This window comes from Oncorhynchus nerka, linkage group LG6, assembly GCF_034236695.1.
Source record: "Oncorhynchus nerka isolate Pitt River linkage group LG6, Oner_Uvic_2.0, whole genome shotgun sequence".
NCBI lineage: Eukaryota > Metazoa > Chordata > Actinopteri > Salmoniformes > Salmonidae > Oncorhynchus > Oncorhynchus nerka.
In genome coordinates, this window is record NC_088401.1 from 74,734,144 (window position 1) to 74,750,268 (window position 16,125).

Genomic DNA, 16,125 nt, shown 5'->3' on the forward strand with positions numbered 1-16,125 from the left:
TAACTTTTAATTTCAGCTTTTCACAATTCCTGACATTTAATCCTAGTAAAAACTCCCTGTCTTAGGTCAGTTAGGATCACCACTTTATTTTAAGAATGTGGAATGTCAGAATAATAGTAGAGAGAAATATTTATTTCAGCTTTTAGTTCTTTCATCATATTCCCATATTCCCACACTCAACTAGTATTTGGTAGAATTGCCTTTAAATTGTTTAACTTGGGTCAAATGTTTCGGGTAGATTTCCACAAGCTTCCCGCAATAAGTTGGGTGAATTTTGGCCCATTCCTCCAAACAGAGTTGGTGTAACTGAGTCAGGTTTGTAGGCCTCCTTGCTCGCACACTCTTTTTCGGTTCTGCCCACAAATTTTCTAAAGGATTGAGGTCAGGGCTTTGTGATGGCCAGTCCAATATCTTGACTTGGTCGTCCTTAAGCCATTTTGCCACAACTTTGGAAGTATGCTTGGGGTCATTGTCCATTTGGAAGACACATTTGCGACCAAGCTTTAACTTCCTGAATGATGTCTTGAGATGTTGATTCAAAATATCCACATAATTTTCCCTTTTCATGATGCCATCTATTTTGTGAAGTGCACCAGTCCCTCCTGCAGCAAAGCTCCCCTACAACATGATGCTGCCACCCCCGTGCTTCACGGTTGGGATGGTGTTATTCGGCTTGCAAGCCTCCCCCTTTTTCCTCCAAACATAACAATGGTTATTATGGCCAAACAGTTATATTTTAGTTTCATCAGACCAGAGGACATTTCTCCAAAAAGTATGATCTTTGTCCCTATATGCAGTTGCACACCGTAGTCTGGCTTTTTTTTATGGCAGTTTTGGAGCAGTGGCTTCTTCCTTGCTGAGTGGCCTTTCAGGTTATTTCGATATAGGACTTGTTTTACTGTGGTAATAGATACTTTTCTACCTGTTTCCTCCAGCATCTTCACTTGGTTCTTTGATGTTGTTCTGGGATTGATTTGCACTTTTGGTGGGTCAGGGTCAGACAGGGGTCTATAGTGTTGGTGGTGGGTCAGGGTCAGACAGTGGTCTATAGTGTTGGTGGTGGGTCAGGGTCAGACAGGGGTCTATAGTGTTGGTGGTGGGTCAGGGTCAGACAGGGGTCTATAGTGTTGGTGGTGGGTCAGGGTCAGACAGGGGTCTATAGTGTTGGTGGTGGGTCAGGGTCAGACAGGGGTCTATAGTGTTGGTGGTGGGTCAGGGTCAGACAGGGGTCTATAGTGTTGGTGGTGGGTCAGGGTCAGAAAGGAGTCTATAGTGTTGGTGGTGGGTCAGGGTCAGACAGGGGTCTGTAGTGTTGGTGGTGGGTCAGGGTCAGACAGGAGTCTATAGTGTTGGTGGTGGGTCAGGGTCAGACAGGGGTCTGTAGGGGTGGTGGGTCTGTGTGGGTTAGGAGTCTGTAGTGTTGGTGGTGGTGCAGGTTGGGTCAGGGTAGAAAGAAACCTCCAGTGAGAGGGCTATGTCTGGGGCTCTGATCCCCAGTGAGAGGGCTATGTCTGGGGCTCTGATCCCCAGTGAGAGGGCTATGTCTGGGGCTCTGATCCCCAGTGAGAGGGCTATGTCTGGGGCTCTGACCCCCAGTGAGAGGGCTATTTCTGGAGCTCTGATCCCCAGTGAGAGGGCTATGTCTGGGGATCTGACCTCCAGTGAGAGGGCTATGTCTGTGGCTCTGACCCCCAGTGAGAGGGCTATGTCTGGGGTCTGACCTCCAGTGAGAGGGCTATGTCTGGGGTCTGACCTCCAGTGAGAGGGCTATGTCTGGGGTCTGACCTCCAGTGAGAGGGCTATGTCTGGGGCTCTGACCCCCAGTGAGAGGGCTATGTCTGGGGGTCTGACCTCCAGTGAGAGGGCTATGTCTGGGGCTCTGATCCCCAGTGAGAGGGCTATGTCTGTGGTCTGACCTCCAGTGAGAGGGCTATGTCTGGGGCTCTGATCCCCAGTGAGAGGGCTATGTCTGGGGCTCTGACCCCCAGTGAGAGGGCTATGTCTGGGACTCTGACCCCCAGTGAGAGGGCTATTTCTGGGGCTCTGATCCCCAGTTAGAGCGCTATCTCTGGGGCTCTGACCCCCAGTGAGAGGGCTATGTCTGGGACTCTGACCCCCAGTGAGAGGGCTATTTCTGGGGCTCTGATCCCCAGTTAGAGCGCTATCTCTGGGGCTCTGACCCCCAGTGAGAGGGCTATGTCTGGAGCTTTGACCCCAAGTGAGAGGGCTATTTCTGGGGCTCTGATCCCCAGTGAGAGGGCTATGTCTGGGGCTCTGACCCCCAGTTAGACGGCTATGTCTGGGGCTCTGACCCCCAGTTAGACGGCTATGTCTGGGGCTCTGACCCCAGTTAGACGGCTATGTCTAGCTTTGGCTCTTGTTGTGGGCCGGAGAGTAACCTGGGGACAGGGTCAGTTAAGTCCTGGAGGCAGACTTGTTTGAAAAGATACTAGAATGTGAAACAGAAGCACGGCTCCACCTCCTCTGTTAGTGAGTTACAAGGACTTCCACGGATCAAAAAACACCTGAAAAATCGTGATTTATCCAAATGATCAGTGACGACAAATCTGTGCATGGGAACAAGGTTCCCCATTAGTCTTCGCATACCACAGTCTGTTGATAGACGCTACAATATCAGTTATGTTTAGTTATGTTTTGTGCATCTGTCCATGAGACTTTAGGAACATTTAGGAACATGGTTAGCCTTCATTTCCCCCAAGAGGCCCTGACGTGACAGTCTTCAGTGAACCCTCTCCCTCTGCTTCTGTTGATTTGTAATACAATACACATTCCAGGTATATTCTGAGGAAAAACAACCATCTCATCACAATGTCTTGACCAAGATCCTCACACTCTAAAGATTGTATTGTAACTCCATGGAGCGCTATTATTCCTAACACAAGTCTTAAGCACCCTGCTGCCATGCCATTGGTCCATGTCAGTGTGTAAATAGACCAATCTTTTCACACTATTTTCTCTGAACATGTGGTTTGGTTTCTCTGCCCACCTGTCGTTCCATTGTAGCAGCAGAATACGGTACAGTCGGTACAACACTGACTGTGTGGCTGTCTAAATGCCTCAGATTACCTCAACTAAACTGTACCCCTGCACACTGACTCGGTACCGGTGCCCCCTGTATATAACCTCATTACTAACCTGTACCCCTGCACACTGACTCGGTACCGGTGCCCCCTGTATATAACCTCATTACTAACCTGTACCCCCGCACACTGACTCGGTACCGGTGCCCCCTGTATATAACCTCATTACTAACCTGTACCCCCGCACACTGACTCGGTACCGGTGCCCCCTGTATATAACCTCATTACTAACCTGTACCCCTCCACACTGACTCGGTACCGGTGCCCCCTGTATATAACCTCATTACTAACCTGTACCCCTGCACACTGACTCGGTACCGGTGCCCCCTGTATATAACCTCATTACTAACCTGTACCCCTGCACACTGACTCGGTACCGGTGCCCCCTGTATATAACCTCATTACTAACCTGTACCCCTGCACACTGACTCGGTGCCGGTGCCCCTGTATATAACCTCATTACTAACCTGTACCCCTCCACACTGACTCGGTACCGGTGCCCCCTGTATAAAACCTCATTACTAACCTGTACCCCTCCACACTGACTCGGTACCGGTGCCCCTGTATAAAACCTCATTACTAACCTGTACCCCTGCACACTGACTCGGTACCGTGCCCCTGTATATAACCTCATTACTAACCTGTACCCCTGCACACTGACTCGGTACCGGTGCCCCTGTATATAACCTCATTACTAACCTGTACCCCTCCACACTGACTCGGTACCGGTGCCCCTGTATAAAACCTCATTACTAACCTGTACCCCTGCACACTGACTCGGTACCGGTGCCCCCTGTATATAACCTCATTACTAACCTGTACCCCTGCACACTGACTCGGTACCGGTGCCCCCTGTATATAACCTCATTACTAACCTGTACCCCTCCACACTGACTCGGTACCGGTGCCCCCTGTATATAACCTCATTACTAACCTGTACCCCTCCACACTGACTCGGTACCGGTGCCCCCTGTATATAACCTCATTACTAACCTGTACCCCTGCACACTGACTCGGTACCGGTGCCCCCTGTATATAACCTCATTACTAACCTGTACCCCTCCACACTGACTCGCTACTGGTGCCCCCTGTATATAACCTCATTACTAACCTGTACCCCTGCACATTGACTCGGTACCGGTGCCCCCTGTATATAACCTCATTACTAACCTGTACCCCTCCACACTGACTCGGTACCGGTGCCCCCTGTATATAACCTCATTACTAACCTGTACCCCTCCACACTGACTCGGTACCGGTGCCAACTGTATATAACCTCATTACTAACCTGTACCCCTCCACACTGACTCGGTACCGGTGCCCCCTGTATATAACCTCATTACTAACCTGTACCCCTGCACACTGACTCGGTACCGGTGCCCCCTGTATATAACCTCATTACTAACCTGTACCCCTCCACACTGACTCGCTACCGGTGCCCCCTGTATATAACCTCATTACTAACCTGTACCCCTGCACATTGACTCGGTACCGGTGCCCCCTGTATATAACCTCATTACTAACCTGTACCCCTCCACACTGACTCGGTACCGGTGCCCCCTGTATATAACCTCATTACTAACCTGTACCCCTCCAAACTGACTCGGTACCGGTGCCAACTGTATATAACCTCATTACTAACCTGTACCCCTCCACACTGACTCGGTACCGGTGCCCCCTGTATATAACCTCATTACTAACCTGTACCCCTCCACACTGACTCGGTACCGGTGCCAACTGTATATAACCTCATTACTAACCTGTACCCCTCCACACTGACTCAGTACCGGTGCCCCCTGTATATAACCTCATTACTAACCTGTACCCCTCCACACTGACTCGGTACCGGTGCCCCTGTATATAACCTCATTACTAACCTGTACCCCTCCACACTGACTCGGTACCGGTGCCCCTGTATATAACCTCATTACTAACCTGTACCCCTCCACACTGACTCGGTACCGGTGCCCCTGTATATAACCTCATTACTAACCTGTACCCCTCCACACTGACTCGGTACCGGTGCCCCCTGTATATAACCTCATTACTAACCTGTACCCCTCCACACTGACTCTGTACCGGTGCCCCCTGTATATAACCTCATTACTAACCTGTACCCCTCCACACTGACTCGGTAACGGTGCCCCCTGTATATAACCTCATTACTAACCTGTACCCCTCAACAGTGACTCGGTACCGGTGCCCCCTGTATATAACCTCATTACTAACCTGTACACCTGCACACTGACTCGGTACCGGTGCCCCCTGTATATAACCTCATTACTAACCTGTACCCCTCCACACTGACTCGGTACCGGTGCCAACTGTATATAACCTCATTACTAACCTGTACCCCTCCACACTGACTCGGTACCGGTGCCCCCTGTATATAACCTCATTACTAACCTGTACCCCTGCACACTGACTCGGTACCGGTGCCCCCTGTATATAACCTCATTACTAACCTGTACCCCTCCACACTGACTCGGTACCGGTGCCAACTCTATATAACCTCATTACTAACCTGTACCCCTCCACACTGACTCGGTACCGGTGCCCCCTGTATATAACCTCATTACTAACCTGTACCCCTCCACACTGACTCGGTACCGGTGCCCCCTGTATATAACCTCATTACTAACCTGTACCCCTGCACACTGACTCGGTACCGGTGCCCCCTGTATATAACCTCATTACTAACCTGTACCCCTCCACACTGACTCTGTACCGGTGCCCCCTGTATATAACCTCATTACTAACCTGTACCCCTCCACACTGACTCGGTACCGGTGCCCCCTGTATATAACCTCATTACTAACCTGTACCCCTCCACACTGACTCGGTACCGGTGCCCCCTGTATATAACCTCATTACTAACCTGTACCGCTCCACACTGACTCGGTACCGGTGCCCCCTGTATATAACCTCATTACTAACCTGTACCCCTCCACACTGACTCGGTACCGGTGCCAACTCTATATAACCTCATTACTAACCTGTACCCCTCCACACTGACTCGGTCCCGGTGCCCCCTGTATATAACCTCATTACTAACCTGTACCCCTCCACACTGACTCGGTACCGGTGCCCCCTGTATATAACCTCATTACTAACCTGTACCCCTCCACACTGACTCGGTACCGGTGCCAACTGTATATAATCTCATTACTAACCTGTACCCCTCCACACTGACTCGGTACCGGTGCCCCCTGTATATAACCTCATTACTAACCTGTACCCCTCCACACTGACTCGGTACCGGTGCCAACTGTATATAACCTCATTACTAACCTGTACCCCTCCACACTGACTCGGTACCGGTGCCCCCTGTATATAACCTCATTACTAACCTGTACCCCTCCACACTGACTCGGTACCGGTGCCCCTGTATATAACCTCATTACTAACCTGTACCCCTCCACACTGACTCGGTACCGGTGCCCCTGTATATAACCTCATTACTAACCTGTACCCTCCACACTGACTCGGTACCGGTGCCCCCTGTATATAACCTCATTACTAACCTGTACCCCTCCACACTGACTCGGTACCGGTGCCCCTGTATATAACCTCATTACTAACCTGTACCCCTCCACACTGACCCGGTACCGGTGCCCCCTGTATATAACCTCATTACTAACCTGTACCCCTCCACACTGACTCGGTACCGGTGCCCCCTGTATATAACCTCATTAATAACCTGTACCCCTCCACACTGACTCGGCACCGGTGCCCCCTGTATATAACCTCATTACTAACCTGTACCCCTCCACACTGACTCTGTGCGTGCCCCTGTATATAACCTCATTACTAACCTGTACCCCTCCACACTGACTCGTGCCGGTGCCCCTGTATATAACCTCATTACTAACCTGTACCAATCCACACTGATTCGGTACCGGTGCCCCCTGTATATAACCTCATTACTAACCTGTACCCCTCCACACTGACTCGGTACCGGTGCCCCCTGTATATAACCTCATTACTAACCTGTACCCCTGCACACTGACTCGGTACCGGTGCCCCCTGTATATAACCTCATTACTAACCTGTACCCTCCACACTGACTCTGTACCGGTGCCCCCTGTATATAACCTCATTACTAACCTGTACACCTCCACACTGACTCGGTACCGGTGCCCCCTGTATATAACCTCATTACTAACCTGTACCCCTCCACACTGACTTTTTACCGGTGCCAACTCTATATAACCTCATTACTAACCTGTACCCCTCCACACTGACTCGGTACCGGTGCCCCCTGTATATAACCTCATTACTAACCTGTACCCCTCCACACTGACTCGGTACCGGTGCCAACTGTATATAACCTCATTACTAACCTGTACCCCTCCACACTGACTCGGTACCGGTGCCCCCTGTATATAACCTCATTACTAACCTGTACCCCTGCACACTGACTCGGTACCGGTGCCCCCTGTATATAACCTCATTACTAACCTGTACCCCTCCACACTGACTCGGTACCGGTGCCCCCTGTATATAACCTCATTACTAACCTGTACCCCTGCACACTGACTCGGTGCCGTGCCCCTGTATATAACCTCATTACTAACCTGTACCCCTCCACACTGACTCGGTACCGGTGCCAACTGTATATAACCTCATTACTAACCTGTACCCCTCCACACTGACTCGGTACCGGTGCCCCCTGTATATAACCTCATTACTAACCTGTACCCCTCCACACTGACTCGGTACCGGTGCCAACTGTATATAACCTCATTACTAACCTGTACCCCTCCACACTGACTCAGTACCGGTGCCCCCTGTATATAACCTCATTACTAACCTGTACCCCTCCACACTGACTCGGTACCGGTGCCCCTGTATATAACCTCATTACTAACCTGTACCCCTCCACACTGACTCGGTACCGGTGCCCCCTGTATATAACCTCATTACTAACCTGTACCCCTCCACACTGACTCGGTACCGGTGCCCCCTGTATATAACCTCATTACTAACCTGTACCCCTCCACACTGACTCTGTACCGGTGCCCCCTGTATATAACCTCATTACTAACCTGTACCCCTCCACACTGACTCTGTACCGGTGCCCCCTGTATATAACCTCATTACTAACCTGTACCCCTCAACACTGACTCGGTAACGGTGCCCCCTGTATATAACCTCATTACTAACCTGTACCCCTCAACAGTGACTCGGTACCGGTGCCCCCTGTATATAACCTCATTACTAACCTGTACCCTCCACACTGACTCGGTACCGGTGCCCCTGTATATAACCTCATTACTAACCTGTACCCCTCCACACTGACTCGGTACCGGTGCCCCTGTATATAACCTCATTACTAACCTGTACCCCTCCACACTGACTCGGTACCGGTGCCCCTGTATATAACCTCATTACTAACCTGTACCCCTCCACACTGACTCGGTACCGTGCCCCCTGTATATAACCTCATTACTAACCTGTACCCCTCCACACTGACTCGGTACCGGTGCCCCCTGTATATAACCTCATTACTAACCTGTACCCTCCACACTGACTCGGTACCGGTGCCCCCTGTATATAACCTCATTACTAACCTGTACCCCTCCACACTGACTCGGTACCGTGCCCCCTGTATATAACCTCATTACTAACCTGTACCCCTCCACACTGACTCGGTACCGGTGCCCCTGTATATAACCTCATTACTAACCTGTACCTCCACACTGACTCTGTACCGTGCCCCCCTGTATATAACCTCATTACTAACCTGTACCCCTCCACACTGACTCGGTACCGGTGCCCCTGTATATAACCTCATTACTAACCTGTACCCCTCCACACTGACTCGGTACCGGTGCCCCTGTATATAACCTCATTACTAACCTGTACCCCTCCACACTGACTCGGTACCGGTGCCCCCTGTATATAACCTCATTACTAACCTGTACCCCTCCACACTGACTCGGTACCGGTGCCAACTGTATATAACCTCATTACTAACCTGTACCCCTCCACACTGACTCGGTCCGGTGCCCCCTGTATATAACCTCATTACTAACCTGTACCCCTCCACACTGACTCGTACCGGTGCCCCCTGTATATAACCTCATTACTAACCTGTACCCCTCCACACTGACTCGGTACCGGTGCCAACTGTATATAATCTCATTACTAACCTGTACCCCTCCACACTGACTCGGTACCGGTGCCCCCTGTATATAACCTCATTACTAACCTGTACCCCTCCACACTGACTCGGTACCGGTGCCAACTGTATATAACCTCATTACTAACCTGTACCCCTCCACACTGACTCGGTACCGGTGCCCCCTGTATATAACCTCATTACTAACCTGTACCCCTCCACACTGACTCGGTACCGGTGCCCCCTGTATATAACCTCATTACTAACCTGTACCCCTCCACACTGACTCTGTACCGTGCCCCCTTACTAACCTGTAACCTCATTACTAACCTGTACCCCTCCACACTGACTTGGTACCGGTGCCCCTGTATATAACCTCATTACTAACCTGTACCCCTCCACACTGACTCGGCACCGTGCCCCCTGTATATAACCTCATTACTAACCTGTACCCCTCCACACTGACTCGGTACCGGTGCCCCCTGTATATAACCTCATTACTAACCTGTACCCCTCCACACTGACTCGGTACCGGTGCCCCCTGTATATAACCTCATTACTAACCTGTACCCCTCCACACTGACTCGGTACCGGTGCCCCCTGTATATAACCTCATTACTAACCTGTACCCCTCCACACTGACTCTGTACCGGTGCCCCCTGTATATAACCTCATTACTAACCTGTACCCCTCCACACTGACTCGGTACCGGTGCCCCCTGTATATAACCTCATTACTAACCTGTACCAATCCACACTGACTCGGTACCGGTGCCCCCTGTATATAACCTCATTACTAACCTGTACCCCTCCACACTGACTCGGTACCGGTGCCCCCTGTATATAACCTCATTACTAACCTGTACCCCTGCACACTGACTCGGTACCGGTGCCCCCTGTATATAACCTCATTACTAACCTGTACCCCTCCACACTGACTCGGTACCGGTGCCCCTGTATATAACCTCATTACTAACCTGTACCCCTCCACACTGACTCGGCACCGGTGCCCCTGTATATAACCTCATTACTAACCTTACTAACCTGTACCCCTCCACACTGACTTTTACCGGTGCCAACTCTATATAACCTCATTACTAACCTGTACCCCTCCACACTGACTCGGTACCGGTGCCCCCTGTATATAACCTCATTACTAACCTGTACCCCTCCACACTGACTCGTACCGGTGCCAACTGTATATAACCTCATTACTAACCTGTACCCCTCCACACTGACTCGGTACCGGTGCCCCTGTATATAACCTCATTACTAACCTGTACCCCTCCACACTGACTCGGTACCGGTGCCCCTGTATATAACCTCATTACTAACCTGTACCCCTCCACACTGACTCGGTACCGGTGCCCCCTGTATATAACCTCATTACTAACCTGTACCCTCCACACTGACTCGGTACCGGTGCCCCCTGTATATAACCTCATTACTAACCTGTACCCCTCCACACTGACTCGGTACCGGTGCCCTGTATATAACCTCATTACTAACCTGTACCCCTCCACACTGACTCGGTACCGGTGCCCCTGTATATAACCTCATTACTAACCTGTACCCCTCCACACTGACTCGTACCGGTGCCAACTGTATATAACCTCATTACTAACCTGTACCCCTCCACACTGACTCGGTACCGGTGCCCCTGTATATAACCTCATTACTAACCTGTACCCCTGCACACTGACTCGGTTACCGGTGCCCCCTGTATATAACCTCATTACTAACCTGTACCCCTCCACACTGACTCGGTACCGGTGCCCCTGTATATAACCTCATTACTAACCTGTACCCCTCCACACTGACTCGGTACCGGTGCCCCCTGTATATAACCTCATTACTAACCTGTACCCCTCCACACTGACTCTGTACCGGTGCCCCCTGTATATAACATCATTACTAACCTGTACCCTCCACACTGACTCGGTACCGGTGCCCCCCCCTGTATATAACCTCATTACTAACCTGTACCCCTCCACACTGACTCGGCACCGTGCCCCCTGTATATAACATCATTACTAACCTGTACCCCTCCACACTGACTCTAACCGTGCCCCTGTATATAACCTCATTACTAACCTGTACCCCTCCACACTGACTCGGTACCGGTGCCCCTGTATATAACCTCATTACTAACCTGTACCAATCCACACTGACTCGGTACCGTGCCCCTGTATATAACCTCATTACTAACCTGTACCCCTCCACACTGACTCGGTACCGGTGCCCCCTGTATATAACCTCATTACTAACCTGTACCCCTCCACACTGACTCGGTACCGGTGCCCCCTGTATATAACCTCATTACTAACCTGTACCCCTCCACACTGACTCGGTACCGGTGCCCCCTGTATATAACCTCATTACTAACCTGTACCCCTCCACACTGACTCGGTACCGTGCCCCCTGTATATAACCTCATTACTAACCTGTACCCCTCCACACTGACTCGGTACCGTGCCCCCTGTATATAACCTCATTACTAACCTGTACCCCTCCACACTGACTCGGTACCGGTGCCCCTGTATATAACCTCATTACTAACCTGTACCCCTCCACACTGACTCGGTACCGGTGCCCCTGTATATAACCTCATTACTAACCTGTACCCCTCCACATTGACTCGGTACCGGTGCCCCTGTATATAACCTCATTACTAACCTGTACCCCTCCACACTGACTCGGTACCGGTGCCCCTGTATATAACCTCATTACTAACCTGTACCCCTCCACACTGACTCGGTGCCGGTGCCCCCTGTATATAACCTCATTACTAACCTGTACCCCTCCACACTGACTCGGTACCGGTGCCCCCTGTATATAACCTCATTACTAACCTGTACCCCTCCACACTGACTCTGTACCGTGCCCCCTGTATATAACCTCATTACTAACCTGTACCCCTCCACACTGACTCGGCACCGGTGCCCCCTGTATATAACCTCATTACTAACCTGTACCCCTCCACACTGACTCGGTACCGGTGCCCCTGTATATAACCTCATTACTAACCTGTACCCCTCCACACTGACTCGGTACCGGTGCCCCCTGTATATAACCTCATTACTAACCTGTACCCCTGCACACTGACTCGGTACCGGTGCCCCTGTATATAACCTCATTACTAACCTGTACCCCTCCACACTGACTCGGTACCGGTGCCCCTGTATATAACCTCATTACTAACCTGTACCCCTCCACACTGACTCGGTACCGGTGCCCCCTGTATATAACCTGTCATTACTAACCTGTACCCCTCCACACTGACTCGGTACCGGTGCCCCCTGTATATAACCTCATTACTAACCTGTACCCCTCCACACTGACTCGGTACCGGTGCCCCCTGTATATAACATCATTACTAACCTGTACCCCTCCACACTGACTCGGTACCGGTGCCCCCTGTATATAACCTCATTACTAACCTGTACCCCTCCACACTGACTCGGTACCGGTGCCCCCTGTATATAACCTCATTACTAACCTGTACCCATCCACACTGACTCGTACCGGTGCCCCCTGTATATAACCTCATTACTAACCTGTACCCCTCCACACTGACTCGGTACCGGTGCCCCTGTATATAACCTCATTACTAACCTGTACCCCTCCACACTGACTCGGTACCGGTGCCCCTGTATATAACCTCATTACTAACCTGTACCCCTCCACACTGACTCGGTACCGGTGCCCCTGTATATAACCTCATTACTAACCTGTACCCCTGCACACTGACTCGGTACCGTTGCCCCCTGTATATAACCTCATTACTAACCTGTACCCTCCACACTGACTCGGTACCGGTGCCCCTGTATATAACCTCATTACTAACCTGTACCCCTGCACATTGACTCTGTACCGGTGCCCCTGTATATAACCTCATTACTAACCTGTACCCCTCCACACTGACTCGGTACCGGTGCCCCTGTATATAACCTCATTACTAACCTGTACCCCTGCACATTGACTCGGTACCGGTGCCCCTGTATATAACCTCATTACTAACCTGTACCCTCCACACTGACTCGGTACCGGTGCCAACTGTATATAACCTCATTACTAACCTGTACCCCTCCACACTGACTCGGTACCGGTGCCCCTGTATATAACCTCATTACTAACCTGTACCCCTCCACACTGACTCGGTACCGGTGCCCCCTGTATATAACCTCATTACTAACCTGTACCCCTCCACACTGACTCTGTACCGGTGCCCCTGTATATAACCTCATTACTAACCTGTACCCCTCCACACTGACTCGGTACCGGTGCCCCCTGTATATAACCTCATTACTAACCTGTACCCCTGCACATTGACTCGGTACCGGTGCCCCCTGTATATAACCTCATTACTAACTTGTACCCCTCCACACTGACTCGGTACCGGTGCCAACTGTATATAACCTCATTACTAACCTGTACCCTCCACACTGACTCGGTACCGGTGCCCCTGTATATAACCTCATTACTAACCTGTACCCCCCACACTGACTCGGTACCGGTGCCCCCTGTATATAACCTCATTACTAACCTGTACCCCTCCACACTGACTCGTACCGGTGCCCCTGTATATAACCTCATTACTAACCTGTACCCTCCACACTGACTCTGTACCGGTGCCCCCTGTATATAACCTCATTACTAACCTGTACCCCTCCACACTGACTCGGTACCGGTGCCCCCTGTATATAACCTCATTACTAACCTGTACCCCTCCACACTGACTCGGTACCGGTGCCCCCTGTATATAACCTCATTACTAACCTGTACCCCTGCACACTGACTCGGTACCGGTGCCCCCTGTATATAACCTCATTACTAACCTGTACCCCTCCACACTGACTCGGTACCGGTGCCAACTGTATATAACCTCATTACTAACCTGTACACCTCCACACTGACTCGGTACCGGTGCCCCCTGTATATAACCTCATTACTAACCTGTACCCCTCCACACTGACTTTTTACCGGTGCCAACTCTATATAACCTCATTACTAACCTGTACCCCTCCACACTGACTCGGTACCGGTGCCCCCTGTATATAACCTCATTACTAACCTGTACCCCTCCACACTGACTCGGTACCGGTGCCAACTGTATATAACCTCATTACTAACCTGTACCCCTCCACACTGACTCGGTGCCGGTGCCCCTGTATATAACCTCATTACTAACCTGTACCCCTGCACACTGACTCGTACCGGTGCCCCTGTATATAACCTCATTACTAACTTGTACCCTCCACACTGACTCGGTACCGGTGCCCCCTGTATATAACCTCATTACTAACCTGTACCCCTGCACACTGACTCGGTACCGGTGCCCCCTGTATATAACCTCATTACTAACCTGTACCCCTCCACACTGACTCGGTACCGGTGCCAACTGTATATAACCTCATTACTAACCTGTACCCCGCCACACTGACTCCGTACCGGTGCCCCTGTATATAACCTCATTACTAACCTGTACCCCTCCACACTGACTCGGTACCGGTGCCAACTGTATATAACCTCATTACTAACCTGTACCCCTCCACACTGACTCGGTACCGGTGCCCCTGTATATAACCTCATTACTAACCTGTACCCCTGCACACTGACTCGGTACCGGTGCCCCTGTATATAACCTCATTACTAACCTGTACCCCTGCACACTGACTCCCGGTACCGTGCCCCTGTATATAACCTCATTACTAACCTGTACCCCTCCACACTGACTCTGTACCGGTGCCCCTGTATATAACCTCATTACTAACCTGTACCCCTCCACACTGACTCGGTACCGGTGCCCCTGTATATAACATCATTACTAACCTGTACCCCTCCACACTGACTCGGTACCGGTGCCCCTGTATATAACCTCATTACTAACCTGTACCCCTCCACACTGACTCGGTACCGGTGCCCCCTGTATATAACATCATTACTAACCTGTACCCCTCCACACTGACTCGGTACCAGTGCCCCCTGTATATAACCTCATTACTAACCTGTACCCCTCCACACTGACTCGGTACCGGTGCCCCCTGTATATAACCTCATTACTAACCTGTACCCCTGCACACTGACTCGGTACCGGTGCCCCCTGTATATAACCATCATTACTAACCTGTACCCCTCCACACTGACTCGGTACCGGTGCCCCCTGTATATAACCTCATTACTAACCTTTACCCCTGCACACTGACTCGGTACCGGTGCCCCCTGTATATAACCTCATTACTAACCTGTACCCCTCCACACTGACTCGGTACCGGTGCCCCTGTATATAACCTCATTACTAACCTGTACCCCTGCACACTGACTCGGTACCGTGCCCCCTGTATATAACCATCATTACTAACCTGTACCCCTCCACACTGACTCGGTACCGTGCCCCCTGTATATAACCTCATTACTAACCTGTACCCCTGCACACTGACTCGGTGCCCGGTGCCCCTGTATATAACCTCATTACTAACCTGTACCCCTCCACACTGACTCGGTACCGGTGCCAACTGTATATAACCTCATTACTAACCTGTACCCCTCCACACTGACTCGGTACCGGTGCCCCCTGTATATAACCTCATTACTAACCTGTACCCCTCCACACTGACTCGGTACCGGTGCCAACTGTATATAACCTCATTACTAACCTGTACCCCTCCACACTGACTCGGTACCGGTGCCCCCTGTATATAACCTCATTACTAACCTGTACCCCTCCACACTGACTCGGTATCGGTGCCAACTGTATATAACCTCATTACTAACCAGTACCCCTCCACACTGACTCGGTACCGGTGCCAACTGTATATAACCTCATTACTAACCTGTACCCCTCCACACTGACTCGGTACCGGTGCCCCCTGTATATAACCTCATTACTAACCTGTACCCC